General features: G+C 35.6%; 1 long non-coding RNA gene across 2 annotated transcripts in view; it reads right to left on the reverse strand.

The window, feature by feature from the left end:
* The window catches only part of LOC307190799, a 380,676-nt gene that overhangs the window by 152,539 nt on the left and 211,271 nt on the right, over positions 1–16,866 (reverse strand). The window lies entirely within an intron of this gene.

Below are 16,866 nucleotides of genomic sequence, written 5' to 3' on the forward strand. Positions count from 1 at the left end.
AAAACTTCTATTTTTTCCTTTGTATTTGACTTCAGTTTTTAAAGTTCTCATATGGGCAGTGCCTAGTATATTACATAATTCTTATGCTTTGTCTTTTTAATTTCTTTTTCAATACCTATATGTTCGATAATCGCCCAGTTGCTGTGCTTGGTGCTGAATGAGATACAAACAGAAGATTGATGAATCAGGGACGTGCCATCCAGAAGTTCATGATTCCACACTGCCCATCAAAAAGGTTTAATGTAACCCCTAGTTTCATTTGGCTGAAACTCAGGTTTTTATACAAAAAGTATCTTTTTGAAGAAATGGTGTAATTTGCTTTAAATAATTTATATCCTTAACTTTTTATATGCATATCTGATTTTCTTTTAACTAAAAAACTTACCAGTTATTCTTCATTATTAGAAAGGAATAAAAGATCTATGAATCATCATTTTAGTCTTCCCAAATTAAAGTTGTAACATTTAAGGAGTCATTTACTAATTGGAAGCACATAACTACCGTTCACTTTTTTTCTCTGTGATCCAAATTCCAAATCGTAAAACAGCAAAGTTGAAGTGAGCCGGTTCTTTAATGTTGCAAATGTCACTTTCCATGTTAGTCTCTTTTTTAAGCATGAATGGATAAGACCTTCCTTTTTAAACCACTGATTCCTTGAGTACTTCGAAGCGGAACCTGCCTATTCTGATATATTCTTTCTCTTTTTCCTTATCCTATATCTTCTCCTGTGCATAGAAAAGTGTATTTAGCCATCAGAATCTATCATTCTATTCTCCTCTCTTGTCAAGGACATTCAACTTTGTATGAGGCTAACAGTAGTATAAAAAAGACAACTGCCACTGCCATTTACTTTGTATATACTTCATGTGAAGCACTGATACATATTTGGGGCATGTTATTTCTAATCTTCACAACAGTCACACCTGGTAAATATCATGGTCCCTGTTTTACTTCTACTTTTACAGAAAAGCACAAAAAAGACTACAGAGGTTAAACAACTTGCCTAAGGTTACATAGGCAGTATCATAGACTGGATATAAACTCAGGCTACCTGATTTCGAGATCCATTCCATTTCCATTATGCAGCAGGCTCATTTTCTTATGTCTTCATTCCTGTCCTTCACCTTTAACATTCACTATCTAATCTCTAATCTTTTTAAGCAACTTATTTCTATTTACCTATATCCATGTATCTACATATCTATGTGTCACCTCTTGGATTTATTCAGTAAAAATGTTCAGTAAAATATGTTCCTTGGATGAGAAAGAAGGTTGCTATTAGACTCAGGTTCTATGACCTGCATTTATAATTTCTTGTACCCAGATTTTTCACCCCAAAACATTGGCTCCATCCTTCCTGGACTTATGATCCAGTATCTAGATTCACAGTCTTTAATCTGAGTGGTAGATTCTTCTAGATTCCTGTCATTGGCTACTCACTCAGATACACTAGAGTGCCTCAACTTTGGTCCTCACAACACCCTGTTGCAACAATTCCTTCCTGTTGAAAAGCAGATTGGAACAATGGCAAGATGCCGACGATCCACGATGGTGGATGCTATGATTCAGCAAAAGTTTCTGATTCCCATGTTAATGTTAGACCTACACCAGACCGGGAAGTACTGTTTGCTTTTGTCTTTTTTATATTATTGCTCCTTTGTTAACTATTGAGAGTTAACCTATCTAAGATTCAAAGTATAGCCTTTACAATATAGAGCCTTTCTGCCTTGTAGAGACATTATCAATTACATCTTTATTTGTTTTAAGTATCATTTCTCTTATTTGTTGTTAAATGACTATGGCTATCCCTGTGGAGCTCAACGCTTTCTAATCACTTCCTTTATACTCTCTGCCTATGCCTGACCCCTACAAATGTCTGTAGATGACCTCTCCTCCCGGATGGGTGGTAATGAGTAGGGCTTATAGATATTCCTGACTCTGCTAATAAAAAGAAAAATCTTATTAAGTATTAATTTTTATCTGCTAATAAAAAAAAATCTTATTAAGTATTCTGTCCTGAAGAAATTTCCCATTACTTAGAAGTCTCCCTGCTGTGTCTCCATTTGCTCTCTCCCACTCCTCAATAAACAGCCCATAGATAGCAGCAACTGTTCTAACATGTTTCACCCGCTCCATTGATAGTTTAACTGTTTCAAACCTGGCTATGGGTGCATTACATTTACATAATTTATCTTTTTTGTTCTCAGGGAACCATTAATCACCTATTATTAGAAATAATAGGAAAGTCCAATTTTTTTAACACTCAGTTTGAGAGAAAAGTAAATTCTATTTTACTTTATATATATATATGTATAACTGATTCACTTTGTTATAAAGCAGAAACTAACACCATTGTAAAGCAATTATACTCCAATAAAGATGTAATAAAAAATATATATATTTTACTTAATTTTGGTCTTAAGATTCTCATGTCAAGTAGTGGCCACCTGAAAAGAATACTTAGCATATGTGAAGTTTTCTATTGGTTTGTCAATAAAAGTTTGAATCTATCAATAGAGCCTGGCTCTGTTAGCCTTTCCAGATCCTTTAATTATCTTACAGAGAGTTTGAGAAGAGAGCATTATTACACTTAGACCCAACAGAAGGCATAAAGATGGGGATAGATGCGTGCATTTCAATTGACCTTCATGTATAGAGATAAAGATTCTGAGCCAACAAATTACACTTTTTACGTATTTCCAATAATAGATAGTGAATATGCACAGAATTATGCTCTTCTTTCTGTTGAACAGGGTGTTGCCCACAGTGTGTATGTTAAGAATGGTTGGGACTGAGCCCATGGAAATGAAATTAGGTGAAACTATTAACTTTAATAAAGTTCAGATTTCCAATCTCAAAGTGTGCTCTACTCATTTGAGATAATACTCACAAATATTTTGATAGACATCATTTCTGCAGTGAAGCAAGAACTACAGTGCTTTAAAGAATGATAGACAACTTAACAGACCATGTTTTTAAAAAAATGAAGAGTATCATCATGTTGTTTGATTAGTTTTGCTTAATTTCCTCATCTATAAAATGGGAATTTGATTCTCTGTTCTACCTTTCTCAGAGAGGTTTTTTTGTTTTGTTTTGGTTTGGTTTTTTTTGCGGTATGTGGGCCTCTCACTGTTGTGGCCTCTCCCACTGCGGAGCACAGGCTCCGGACGCACAGGCCCGGCGGCCATGGCTCATGGGCCCAGCCACTCCACAGCATGTGGGATCTTCCTAGACCGGGGCATGAACCTGTGTCCCCTGCATCGGCAGGCAGACTCTCAACCACTGCGCCACCAGGGAAGCCCCTCTCAGAGAGGTTTTTTTCAAAAATCAAAAGTATCAAGATCAAAGTACACTGAGCTATAGAAATATATGGTGTAATCTTATTAATAAAATAGGATGAAGAACATATCATTGATTTGAACCCTGTGTTAGTTTAGAAGCAGTTTCATAATATTCCAGAATTTTAAAGTTTGAATGACTTTTTCAGATCATTTGACATGGCTAATTTTCTTATTTTTGACATGGAAGATTTTGGGCAGTGTGAGGTTAAAAATTATTCAAATTAACCCAGACAAAAATTTAATTCTTCAAACCCTGAGCCCAATTACTCTCTAGAATATTCCCATTTATTCAAAACAGCCTATAAATTATTGTTTCCAGACCATGGTATAAAATATTGTTTCCAAACTTCACACACACATCTTAATAATAAAAACAAAGTTTTTATAAACAGAGTGATGTTATTTCCTATTTTTTAAATTATCTTCTGCTATATAAAACTGGTGTCCAATCCTCAAAGTAATTTTTAAAAAATATTCTTTTTTTTTTTTTCAGTTATTTGTCTTTTCTCTCTCTCTCTCTCTCTCTCTCTCTCTCTCCTTTCTTCTCCTGGGAAAATATGTTACAAGATCAGTGACTTAATATTTACTTTTACAACTGTACATATTACCAATTATTCCTTAACTCCAGCTGAGATGTACTACATAAACATAGAAAATAAAAATAACATGAATAAAATAAGTAATCATTATTATAATTGTATTACAGGTAAATGTAGAATCTTTCCATCTTACAGAGCACTTTCATGAACTTAATCACATTTCAATATCATGACTACTATATAAGTTAGAATTTATTACTCAGTGCTTTACCGATCAGGGAGGTAAGTACAGTTTGAAAAAATGTTGACTTAGCATAGATCTGAAACTTAATTGTTGGTACTGACCAGATATCAGAACTGTGACTAAAGCCTGAGCACTTTCTAGGGCTCCCCACTGCTGCTCTTTCAATATCTTAGTGTGTTTGTACCCCTCTCCTCTGACTATACAAGTAAGTCTCTTATGTAATTTAGACTTACTGCACTTGAATTTAGTTAGCAAGATATGGACAAATGCAGAGCACTCAAATATCTCATAAGAATATGAATGCATCATCAGTCCTCCTATCCAAGCAACTTCAAAATTGGTTCTTTTAAAAAACCTGGCATTTGTCTTCTGAAATAACCTGAAACAAATGTAGTACTTTAGTGTTCTCTACTACTCAGAGACATTTCATCTCTTCTTTATGATATATTATACCCTTCCTCTAACCCTTTGCAATTCATTCTTTTAATTGATCAAGGTTATTTAGGTTACTTATAAAATGTCACATCAGCTACAATTATACATTAGTTTTGGAATACACAACTCTGGGAGCACGCACGCGCCTGTGTGTGTGTGTGTGTGTGTGTGTGTGTGTGTGTGTGTGTGTGTGTGTGAAGGGTTGGGAGAAGTGTTAAAGCAAGAGCAAGAGGTAAAAAGTGAGAAAGTAAAGGGAAACCTATGTTAACTCTAACTGGAGAGCTTGACTTGCATTCAGAGTAATGCCTAGTCCTGATGGGTTATATTTGATTGTGGTAAAACCTGGCTGAACTTCAGTGAGCCAAATTCAGGAAAAGTTTTTGAAATGAAATAGTCTTAACGCACATTGTACTTATGCTACTAACCCTAAGCCCATCTTCCTCCCATTAAGCCTACTCCATACAGTGAAGATGCTCCTGTCTATTCGTAGCTCATTCCAATTCTGATCATATAGTGTCTCAATTACACCTAGCTTCTTAATTTCATGTTGCCAATATATTAAAAAAAAACCTTTCAAGACTCATACCATAAAATCCACAAAAGAAACTAATATAGTTTAAGAGCTCCACTGACTAACTTTTCTTAGACATCTGCTAGAACATCTTTAATGGAGATCTTGGTAAAATTTGACAACATGCTATTGAATTGTACTTTCTCCTTCATTTACTAATTTTAAGATTTTTAATGCCATCATTATTTGTGAAGACAAATCCCTGTCTCTGACCGGATATTATGTAAAATATAATGTAAGAAGCGTATCTAAAAACAGAGGCAATTTCCCAAATATGATAATCCATAAATATTTTTTAAAATATTTTTCTTGGCACTGCACCAATCATCACTGAAACACCAAGGTGTTTCAAAATTTTTTCTGAAAAATTGTGGCTTTTAGCTAGATTTTATCTTCGATGCCAAAGTGTCTTTAATTACTTTGAAGGACGTAGAATCTTTTCAACCAGAGGCTGGTGTCAGGGGAGCCCTAAGTTCCCATTCATATTGAGGGTGAGTATAAAAGTAGAGTGAACAAAGGAGAATCAGTCTAGAGGCTTCAGATGGAAAGACTATATCTTTTCTCTGAAAGCCATGTTAATGAGCTGTGGGAGCCTGGGTATATCTATTTTGTCCCTGTTGCATTTCTCCTTCCCCAATTCTATTAGGAGACATGCCATGAGGAAGTTTCCTAGAGCTTAGAGATAAGACAAATAAGCTGCATTTCTAACTTCTGGAGGTGATGTCATAATGCATTTCCCCATAGGAATGGTCAAGAGTGGTCAACCCAGTAATAGCAGCATAGGAAGTACATGTAGAATAAATAGACATGTTTTGGCTGAGGCAAGTCTTCCCATCATATATATATATTAGTATCTCTAAGGGAAATGTGTTTCTACCAAGGGGTAGAAATTTCACCCATAGCAGAGGAAGCTGTTTTGTCACCAGAGGCAATGAGTCCTTATCATCATCACCATCATCACCATCGTGACTAATTTAATGGACCTGTGCTACATTTCAGGCACTGTTCCAAGTAATTTATATACATTAACTCAGTTAATCATCACCACATTCACAAGAAGTACAAAATATATTAACTCCATATCACAGAAAGGGAAACTGAGAAACAAAGTAGGGAAGTAACATGCAAAAGTTTCCATAGATAGTAATCAAGTAATTAGTGCATTCAGAGTTCAAGATATGCCATCTGACTCAAGAATGTATCTCTTAATAACTAAACTCTCTTGTCTCACTGTAGTGGTTCTAGAATCAGACAGAAGTGGCTTGAAGTATTAGATCTATCATTCATTAGTTTGGGGATTATGGTCAAGTAACAGACTTACTAAATCTCAGTTCTTTTTTTTTTCCATAACATGGAGCAAATAACAATACCTATCTTACAAAGATGTCATAAATTTTAAATAAAAGGATTGTGAAAATGCTTCACACAATGACTGAGAATGAGATTTAACCTTCAGATAATAAAATGATACTTTAGTGATTAGTGTGCACGTGTGTCTGTGCATGTGTGTGAATGTCACAAGAAGCATTAATCAAATTTGATGTTTCCTTAGAGATTAATTTAGGCACTCTGAAAATCTTTTTGATTGATTAGCAGCCAAGGAAACTTTTAATTTAAGTGCTTGCTTAATTAATTTAGCTAATGGGTTAAACAATGCCCGAGGGCATAAGAAGTAAGGTGGGTCAGGTGTCCAGATTATTGGCGCCCTTGATTTTTCTCCAGAACACTAAAACCTCTTTTTTTCCCTTTTGTTCTTACTTCCCATTTCTTATTCCCCCAGACTCTTTTTAATTTTCCTTTTATCATAAGGAAGAAGAGGTTTATCAGAGTCGGAATCCGGAAAGCAGTGAACGAGCCAAGTCTCCTCCCCACCCCCTCTCCATAAACACACTTGAAGGCCTGAAGGTAATAACCCTGAAAGATTCTCCCCGCGCTGCAGATTTCCTGCCAAGGGTTTGTTGGGATATTATGGTAAAGGAGATTTGGGGCATCTTCCTGCCTTATACAACGTAGAAGAATCCTTGACTCTGTCACATTGTATTATTTTGCAATGTTTGGTTCACACTATCAATTTGACAAAGATTACAAAGCCAATCACATCTGTGACATTATATGACCATCAAAAACTGCTGAATGGCTCAAACCCAGGACAACATGTTCAGGCAGGGGTTACTGGATTCACCATATCGGCATGAATGGAGAAGGGGCAACCTTAGCACTTTCTATTCAACTCATCAATGACTCTGAGAATGTTAGCCTGTAGTTGGCTTTTATGATCGTATTCTCAGACATCTGGAATTCCTTGATCCAGATGCAAGACTGAGCAGTGCCTGAAAATACTGTGCTACTTTACTTTTAAAAGGTTTTGAAAATTTTGTAAATTACTCTAATGGTACTTAGAATTTCCCAAAATATGAGATTAACAAAAAATACACTGATTTCTCTAAACATTTTACATCAGAAAATTTATTATTTTCAACTTTGCTTTTCCTGAAATACCTACCACCACCCTTTCTTTAAAAATCTGTTCTATCAAAGCATGTTTTGGTTAAATCTATTTTGTGGTTAGAATTTTACTCTCCAATATATAACCTAAATCCAATTATCTATTCTGTATGTATTTGCTCCCACAACCAATATGATCTACAGTAAAAGGGATGAGTGGATCTACTGAGGTTCTTCTTTGTTTCAGGCTAGTTTGTGAAGTTAGGTCTTTTTTTAGCCTAACTCTAAAATACAAATTTGCTAGAAGGACTTTTCTTTATAAACCTATTTCTCCTGAAAAATTATGTAGCATAAGAAAATATCAGCCGGCTAAAGCAATGTAAAACTAATCAAATCAAAGAGCCACTGGCCAGAGAATTTTTAGAAATAAGTTTTCTTAATCATGGCTGATAAGTGAATTAGTTATATCTCTACTTTAGGAATAGAACTGCCTACCTCCAAAGAGCTCGTGCTCTGTGCTTTTCCAACTTTCTGGACAAACTCCAAAAGGCATCTTTTATTCAGAGCTTCCAGTTGTGTGTGCTTATCAATAATTATAATTACTAGCTATTGGTTTCTCATTATGATCCAGAAACTACATGTTATAGATTGAATTTTGTGCCCTCAAATTTCACAAGGTGAAGCTCTAACCGTCAGTGTGCGTGTACTTGGAGATAGAGCCTTTAGGAAGTAGTTAAGGTAAAAGATATCATAAGGCTTGGGACCTTAATTCAATAGGACCCATGTCCTTAAAAGAAGAGGAAGAGACACCAGAGATGCCTATGTACAGAGAAAGTCCACATGAGGACACAGTGAGAAGACAGCCATCTGCAGGATAGGAAGAGAGGTCTCATCAGAACCCAGCCCTGCCAGCACTTGGATCTTGGACTTCCAGCCCCAAGAACTATGAGAAAATAAATTTCTATTGTTTAAGCCATCTAGTCTGGTATTTTGTTATGGCAGCCTTAGCAGACTAATACATTAGGTCAAGAATTTAGATGCCTTACCTATTTTGATATTTACAAAGACACTGAAGAAGGTGTAATTACTGCCAGCTTATTTATAATGAGGCTTAGACATTAAGGATTCCAGGATCACACAACTAATGAGGAACAAATCTGGACAATTCTTATACTTACCATCCACCACTGCATAAGAGGGACCAGGAAAGAGGGGACTTGGATGTTTATTAATAGGAATTGACCAAAATGACCACAGTATTCCCCTCAGTTTGACTGAACTTTAGACAGCTTCTATCCTGATGATAGACCCTGACCTTTTTCTTCTTAGAGCATTTACTTTAGAAAACTTGCAATTGTATATCCTTTCTCTACACTTTTGAAATGTATATAAATCTTCTCCCAGCCTCTTATCAGTTTTACAATCAAGGAAATGTCTTGACAAGGGCTTCAGAAACATTTTTTTGTAATGTAAACATTGAAAGAAATAGTGCTCCTATCTCCCAATCTCTGTGGAAGGTAGGAATCTAACTTGGATGGGCACCAATTAGCAAATATACATGCCTAATCATAGCAAAAAAAAAAAAAAAAATTGCAAACTCAGGAATAACTCAGTGCACTCTTCACATCCTGTTGACTAATCTTCCCCTAACATCATCCAGTACTTTCCACTAGCTCACTCCAGCACTTAAGAACAATCCCAACTTCTGTTTCAGCAGACTTGCATTCATTCTTTCTCCCCTACTGCAATAGTCTTGAATAACATCTTCCCCACCTGTTAAATTATCCAGTGCAATTTTTGCTTTAAAAGACTTTAAAAGGACCCAGGAACCTAACATCTAGGATGGAATGTCAGCAAAATTTAACTTTTTAAAATATAGGAAGAAGAGAGTGACACAATGGAAAGAGCCTGGGACACAGAAACCTGGAGGTTGTGTTCAGAGGCTGTCAGATTTAAGAAGTAATCGTTCAGATATTTGGGTCATTGAAAAGTAGAGCAGGAAGCACCTAGTTTTCAAAATGTGTGTCTCAGTTTGAGATCCCCGGAGATATACCCTAAGGCAAGGATTCAAGGGCAAATAGCTAGTGTAACATGTGAAAGAAATACCAGCAGTGGAAAAGTGAGACTAGGAGAAAAGGCAGCCAATAAAGATTACTTCAAGCCAGCTACTACTGGGGTGAATGGAGGTTAACGTCCCATGGGAAACTTTGGAAGTTTTACACACGACAATAAATGTGAGGGCCCTGGAGTATTTGTGCACCAGCTCTTGTCAGACACTGTTTGAGGGTTGAGGGTATTAATTCCCAGTACTTCCTTCTTGCAAGGTAGGCAGGTAAAGCCCTCTCTTGGGGGAGCTTGTAGGGGGAGGAGAAAACATCCTCAGAAAAAGTGATGCAAGTGCTCGTCCCTGGAGAAGCTTATACTGAGATTGCAAAGGTGATAGGATATGCTTGGGACACCTGCAGCGTCAACTACACTGTGTTAATCCATGTGACTTCTAGAAGAGAATTACATGGTCTAAAATTGTGGAGAAAAACTCGGTTAATCAAACATAAATTGGCTTCTTGACTTCATGACTTCTTAGATTATTTTAGGATATGAATGTGAATGTCAAGATGAGAACAGTTTATTTAAATTTTTAAACCATTTTGGCTGATACATCTTATAGGACTAGTGTTCCTCTTAACACACTTTGGGAATCACCACTATAATCCATTTACTGAGTATTACAAATAAGGAAAATTAGGTCTTTATTGGTGATATCTAAAAGTGCAGCAATGTCGACCCTGGAGATTAGTATATCTGCCAATAGTTTAGGACAGTAAGAATTCAGAACATGTGATAGGAGTTTCTAGTTATATATAACATTGTTGATACCTTCTTAATCCTATCTATTCTCCTAGTAGCCTTTACTATAGTGGCTCTGTTTTCTGAGACCAGAGTTTGAGGCATAGAAATATAATTCCAAAGCTGTTTATTCACAGCAGTATATATCTTATAATACAGATTAAAAATATTATCGTATATATTTTGTTATTTTAAAAACAATCTATACTAAGCATTATTTAATAACTGGTATTTTAATATTAGTTAACATATTGGTATACTAAGACCAATACATTTGTCTTATGTTAGTGTTATGAAAATTCTACCACAAGTCAAAAGAAAACTGGTCACTCTGTTTTCCATCCAGATGGAATCTGCGGATTGATTAAGCATTCGACACTCTTTCTATTTGTCAGTGAGTAAACAGAGGCTTGAAAGGTTGGCATACTCTAAGAGGCATAGAATGATGTAGAGTCAGAGCCCAGATTTAGTCAGATTTCATATTCTGACCTTCTGACTTTAGCTCTGGTGCTTGCCCATAAAGTCTTCTTGCCATCTCACAATCATTCAGGTAATGCTTTGGCCTATTTTGGTTGGAGTTATATCCTGCTGGTGAGCTCCAGGCATAAGTTTATTACTTTTAGCATGGTTTAACATGGTTTATAAAAATTTCACAATGCGAAGGAGAGACTGCAATGAAAGGAAAACTACATATCCTCAACTTGCAACTGGTCAATATGATAAAATATATTCTATACTATATCCCTAGATTGTTTTCCTGATTTTGTTATTAGCACTATATGTGGTTAGGAAAGATTAAGCCTAAGATGTTTCCAATGCTGGAGGTCAGCTATCTTAGGAAAACTGGTAGACTATGTCCATCAGAAATCTTTATGTGTGAGGAAGCTTCTGAAAAGGAACTCAACCTAAAGGAAACAGGAATCTTCCCAGGCAAGCACTGACTACTAAAGAGCCTTAGTTGCTTGTTCAGAGGGATCATTTAGAACAGGGGTCCCCAACCTCTGCGCCACACAGCAGGAGGTGAGCGGCAGGTGAGCGAGTGAAGCTTCATCTGTATTTACAGCAGCTCTCCAAACATCGCTCGCATTACCGCCTGAGCTCCGCCTCCTGTCAGCATTATGGTGAGTGGTAGAATTATTTCATTATATATTACAATGTAAGAATAATAGAAATAAAGTGCACAATAAATGTAATGCGCTTGAATCATCCCGAAACTATCCCCCCCCGACCCGCCACCCCATCCGTGGAAAAAATGTCTTCCACGAAACCAGTCCCTGGTGCCAAAAAGGCTGGGGACTGCTGATTTAGAACACTGAGCGGATTCCTCACTGAGAGTGGCTTCCTGTACAATCCTCTATGGTATCATGTATGACTTATTTAGAGGACAAGAGAAGGCTTGGTAAGGAAAACAGCAAGTAAGAAATGAAAATATCCATTTTCTTTAAAACTTTATTCAATACACTGGGGAAAAAAACACCACTGCTTTAATATCTCTGAGAAGGAACACATGACAAAAAAAGAGAGAGGTGGTTCAGACACTTCATTATTAGGGCTTCCTTTGGTTGTGGGCCCTTGAGATGTCCTCTGTATGAGCTTAGCGACTACTCTACAGAAAGAAGCTGAAGTGAGAAGAGATATAAAAGTGCAGTCATCATATGACACCTAAATCATTCCAGAAATACGTTAAGGGGAGATTATTTAAGAACCTGGGTCCTGCATTATCACATTTGCTGGAAGAATCATGAAACAGAAGTTATGATCGTAATAACTGTAATAAAAACATTGGTGCCTGTTTATAGACCTTTAATTTTATAATGTACTTTGATTATTTATCATCATTTTCAATTTCGAGTCAGTTACGTTGCCCTCGGAAGAAAGCTGATGATTATTTTGGTACTGTTGACATATCTTTGAGCTCAATTATCTCAATTTTTTTAAATATAAAGGAAGTAAATTCCAAATAAATGTTTAGTTCATATCTGCTGCACGGTCACTTACATATTACCATGTATCATAATATGCTTCTGATTGGATGTGCAATCTGCTTGATTTTGAATGCTGGCAAATTTTAATACTTACCATAACCGTAACTGGTATATGGTTTTATGTCTTGATAAAACTGATACGAAGAAAATTTATTTTTCAAGAACAGATATTCTTCAAATTGGTAATGTGAAAATTCAAACTTAATTTCAGATTTTCAATTCTAATATTAAATTCTTCCATGCAAGTGATAAGATTTACAATGCAAAATTTACCCTCTACAAACCGTGGTTTATCTGAAGTCCTTTTTTAGAATTACTGTATCATCAGCATTTTAAGAGTCGGTCTACTTGCATTGGCTTGAAATTTAATGGTATTAACATGTAAGTTAGTTTTTGTAATTGCTAGAAATCCATAGGAAGTTGAAGATTTTCATTCCTCAGCACTGCTTTGATGAGCACCCATTGCCACACATCTCAGTTGCCAACTTTAAGTTTAAAAATAAAATAAAATTTAAAAGTTATACATACATGTTTTAGTGGAGACTCTATTTTTTGGTAATAGCTGATACATAGCCAATACATGAAATAACTTTAATACAAAAGTATATACTTGGCACGTTATGATTTAATCTTATATTAGACATTAAGGGGACCTTAATGTGTATAGCTATAATATTTTATTTGAAAACTGTGCTCATGGAAGCCCACATCGAAAGGAACACATTAATGTAGTTCCTTTAATTTATAGAAAGCATAAGCAGTTTCCTTTCTTTTTTTCTTTCTTCCCTCCCCTCCTTTCCCTTTTTTTTTTCTTTCCCTTCCTCCCCCTCCCTTACCAGTCTATGCATCAGAACATGTTAATAGAGTGCATTGTTCAAAAAGCTTGAAAACTTTGGATCCAGGTAACTAAAACTTAAAACAACGTGACTTTTTTCAGATTGAGTTTGCTGCTTCCTTTGAGGAGGAAGAACAAAGTAAAGATAGACAATTCCACCATAAAATTAATGGGGGGAAAAAAAGTCCAGTGTTTTGTAAACTACAGAGATGACAGTTGAAAGAACTACAAGGGTGGAAATATATCACCTCAGGGATAAAATATTAAGGAGACAAATTTCTCTATGAAGTCAAAAGTTTTCCAGGACTTACTGCGTTGTCTTGAAAATATTATGGCTTAACATAGAGATAAGAAGAGCTTTTTAGAGTTATTTTATTTCTGTTAGGAAGAAAAATAATGTATGTTTTAGGTGATGTGGTCACGGTTTAAAATCTACTTACTTAAATCCTTTGGATAGAGGAAGGACAAATCCTAAATAAAAATTACTGGGTCATTCACATCCTTTAATATACCTAAAGTATTAAGCATGATTTAAAAGATGAAGCACAGTGTTTATTACCACATGAAACTGTGTTGATATTTCAGCCCTATTGCTTACTATCCTAAAGACCTTAAAGCTAACCTAAATCATATTTCCCATAAAGGAATATTTTATATATATGCATACATGGGTATTGTATGCATATGTATCTATGCATGTGTGTATGTACCTATAAAATAAAAATATAGATATTTTCTTGGACAAGCAGCTTAGGTTATTTATCTGTAAAATGGGAATAGGAAATCCTTACCCTGCAGGAGTGTCATTATGAAAAAGGACTAGAACAATTTTGACCACATCATGAGTTACTGTTTCAGCATCCCATTCTTATCAGAGCATTTGACCTGAACCTACCTACCTAGATTCTAAGGCTATCTTTTCCTTCTTGCCCATACCTCATTGGCTGCTTTGAACGGAAGGACTCTCAGATATGCTCAAGGCATAGAAATAGATTAAATAAGATCAACCCAGCCAATTTTTAAAGTAGGGGGAAAATAAATAATAGAAACAACTTGTGTGTACTCATTAACTTATTAGAAAATTTATTTCAAAGTGTCAAACTCACTACTAATTATTGTTTACGCAAGAAGAAAAGTTATATAACTCATTCTTTCTTTTATTTTTAAATTTTTTTCTGTGGAAGGAGACAAGCTCCAGAGTTTTGTTCATGGTAAAATAGTTGTCCACCCTCAGGAGGAACCTAATTAAAAATTAATTACAATGATAGGGAAAAACAAGAACTTAACCCAATATTTCAAAATCCTCAATAGATGATATTCACTTTTTTTAAGTTAAGGGAAATAATGGTGATCTCATGATCATCATTTCATGATACTGCAACAAGAGTGGAGTCCAGAGTTTTTCTCTACCAAGATATGAGTGTCCGCATTTAACCTGTATACGACTGCAGAGGTGCAGCTGATCACAAGGCAGTTAAGCTCTGAGTAACTGACAGCCTTTTATTCTTTAATTAAGGTAACTAGAATACATTTACCTTTTTAGACTTCAGAATTTGGGAATTATATTTATAAACTGTCAAGAAGCCAAAGGAGAAAATCAATCAGCACGTAGTAAAAAGTGACCAATTTTATTTTTAAAATTGGTAAGAATCAATATTTAAAACTAAAAATAGAACTACCATATAACCCAGCAATCTCACTACTGGGCAAATACCCTGAGAAAGCCGTAATTCAAAAAGACAAATGCACCCCAATGTTCACTGCAGCACTATTTACAAAAGCCAGGTCATGGAAGCAACCTAAATGCCCATCAACAGACAAATGGATAAAGAAGATGTGGTACATATATACAATGGAATATTATTCAGCCATAAAAAGGAAAGAAATTGGGTCATATGTAGAGACGTGGATGGACCTAGACACTGTCATACAGAGTGAAGTAAGTCAGAAAGAGAAAAACAAATATCGTATATTAATGCATAATATGGATTCTAGAAAAATGGTATAGATGAACCAGTTTGCAAGGCAGAAATAGAGACACAGATGTAGAGAACAAACATACGGACACCAAGGGGGGAAAGCGGGGGCGGGGTGGTGGTGGGATGAATTGGGAGATTGGGATTGACATATATATATATATATATATATATATATATATATATATATATACACACTAATATGTATAAAATAGATAACTAATAAGAACCTGCTGTATTAAAAAATAAAATTCAAAAAAAGAATCAATATTGAATATTGGCAATTATATATGCTATGCTCAAGCCTAATACATGAAATACACACAAATCTTCTCATAGGTCCATGGCATGAGAACAATCATTCTTCCGTGAAAAGGTTTTTTAAATTCCATGAATACATTCTACAAAATTCTAGGTCATTCTATTAAGCATAAAATGCATAGCCTTTTATTCATTCGTTATTGACAGATAACCATGTGCCAGACCATTGACAAAACAGACAACATCCTTGTCCCTATGGTGCTTAAATTCTAGTGTGCAAGAAAATAAATAAGAAAAATAAATAAAATATATATTAAGTATTATAAGTAGTAATAAGAGGTAAGGGGAAAAACAAGGCAGGGAAGGGGGATGAAGTGTGCAGGAATAATGGTTCCAATTTTAAAACAGGTAGTTTGGGAAGGCCTCAAACAAAATTGAGGACCTGAAGGATGGGAGAGATGAAGTCATGTAAATGTCTATAAGATATCACTCCAGGCAGACTGAACCATAAATGGAAAGGCCCTGAGGCAGGGGTTTGCCTCACATATGAAGTAGTCAAGTGTGGACAGAAAGGAATGGACTAGAGGAAATGTAGGAAAGAAAATTCCCATGGGCAGTGGTAGGGTCAGATCAAATAGGGTCTTTTGCACAGAGTAATGACTTCAACTTTTAAGTGAGAAGCAAAGGCACTGAAGGGTTTATGCGAAGGTATAAGATACTGTCACATTTTAACAGAATGACTTTGGCTACTATGTTGGCAATCGATTATGGAGGCAAAATAGAATCAGGATGACAAGTTAGAAGGCTGTTACAATTTTTCAGGCAAGAGTTTCAGTTGTTTGGACCGATGAGGCAGTGGAGATGATGAGAATAGATGAAATACAAATAGACTGTAAAATGTAGCTGGCAGAATTCAGTCAAAGACCCAATCTGGGGCCTGAGTAAGGGCAAGGCATTAAGGATGACTCCAAGATTTCGACCTGAGCCGCAGGAAGAACAGAGTCTCAATTAGCTACTTGTAGAAGACTATAGGAGGAGCAGAATTGCAATAGAAAGAATGTAAGTAGCTCAATGTGAGTCTACTAATTTTGAGAGATTTATTAGTCATCTAAGAATTGTATAAGCAGTTCCATATGTGGGTCTGGAATTCAGGGAAGAGAGCTAGGTTTGACATATATATTCTCCAGCAGAGACTAGATGAGATGGCCTAGACAAAAAATGATAAAATATAAAATTATATGAGGACAGATAGAACATTGGATAATGTATAATGTAAAAGCCCTTTTATAGAGGAAACATTTCTGCCAAACATATTGTGGATATTTCTTTGATACCGAACGTCACCTTGAGATTCTTGTTTACAGAAAAGCACAGGTCAGAAGATAAT

This window comes from Stenella coeruleoalba (genome assembly GCF_951394435.1).
Source record: "Stenella coeruleoalba genome assembly, chromosome: 8".
Lineage (NCBI taxonomy): Eukaryota > Metazoa > Chordata > Mammalia > Artiodactyla > Delphinidae > Stenella > Stenella coeruleoalba.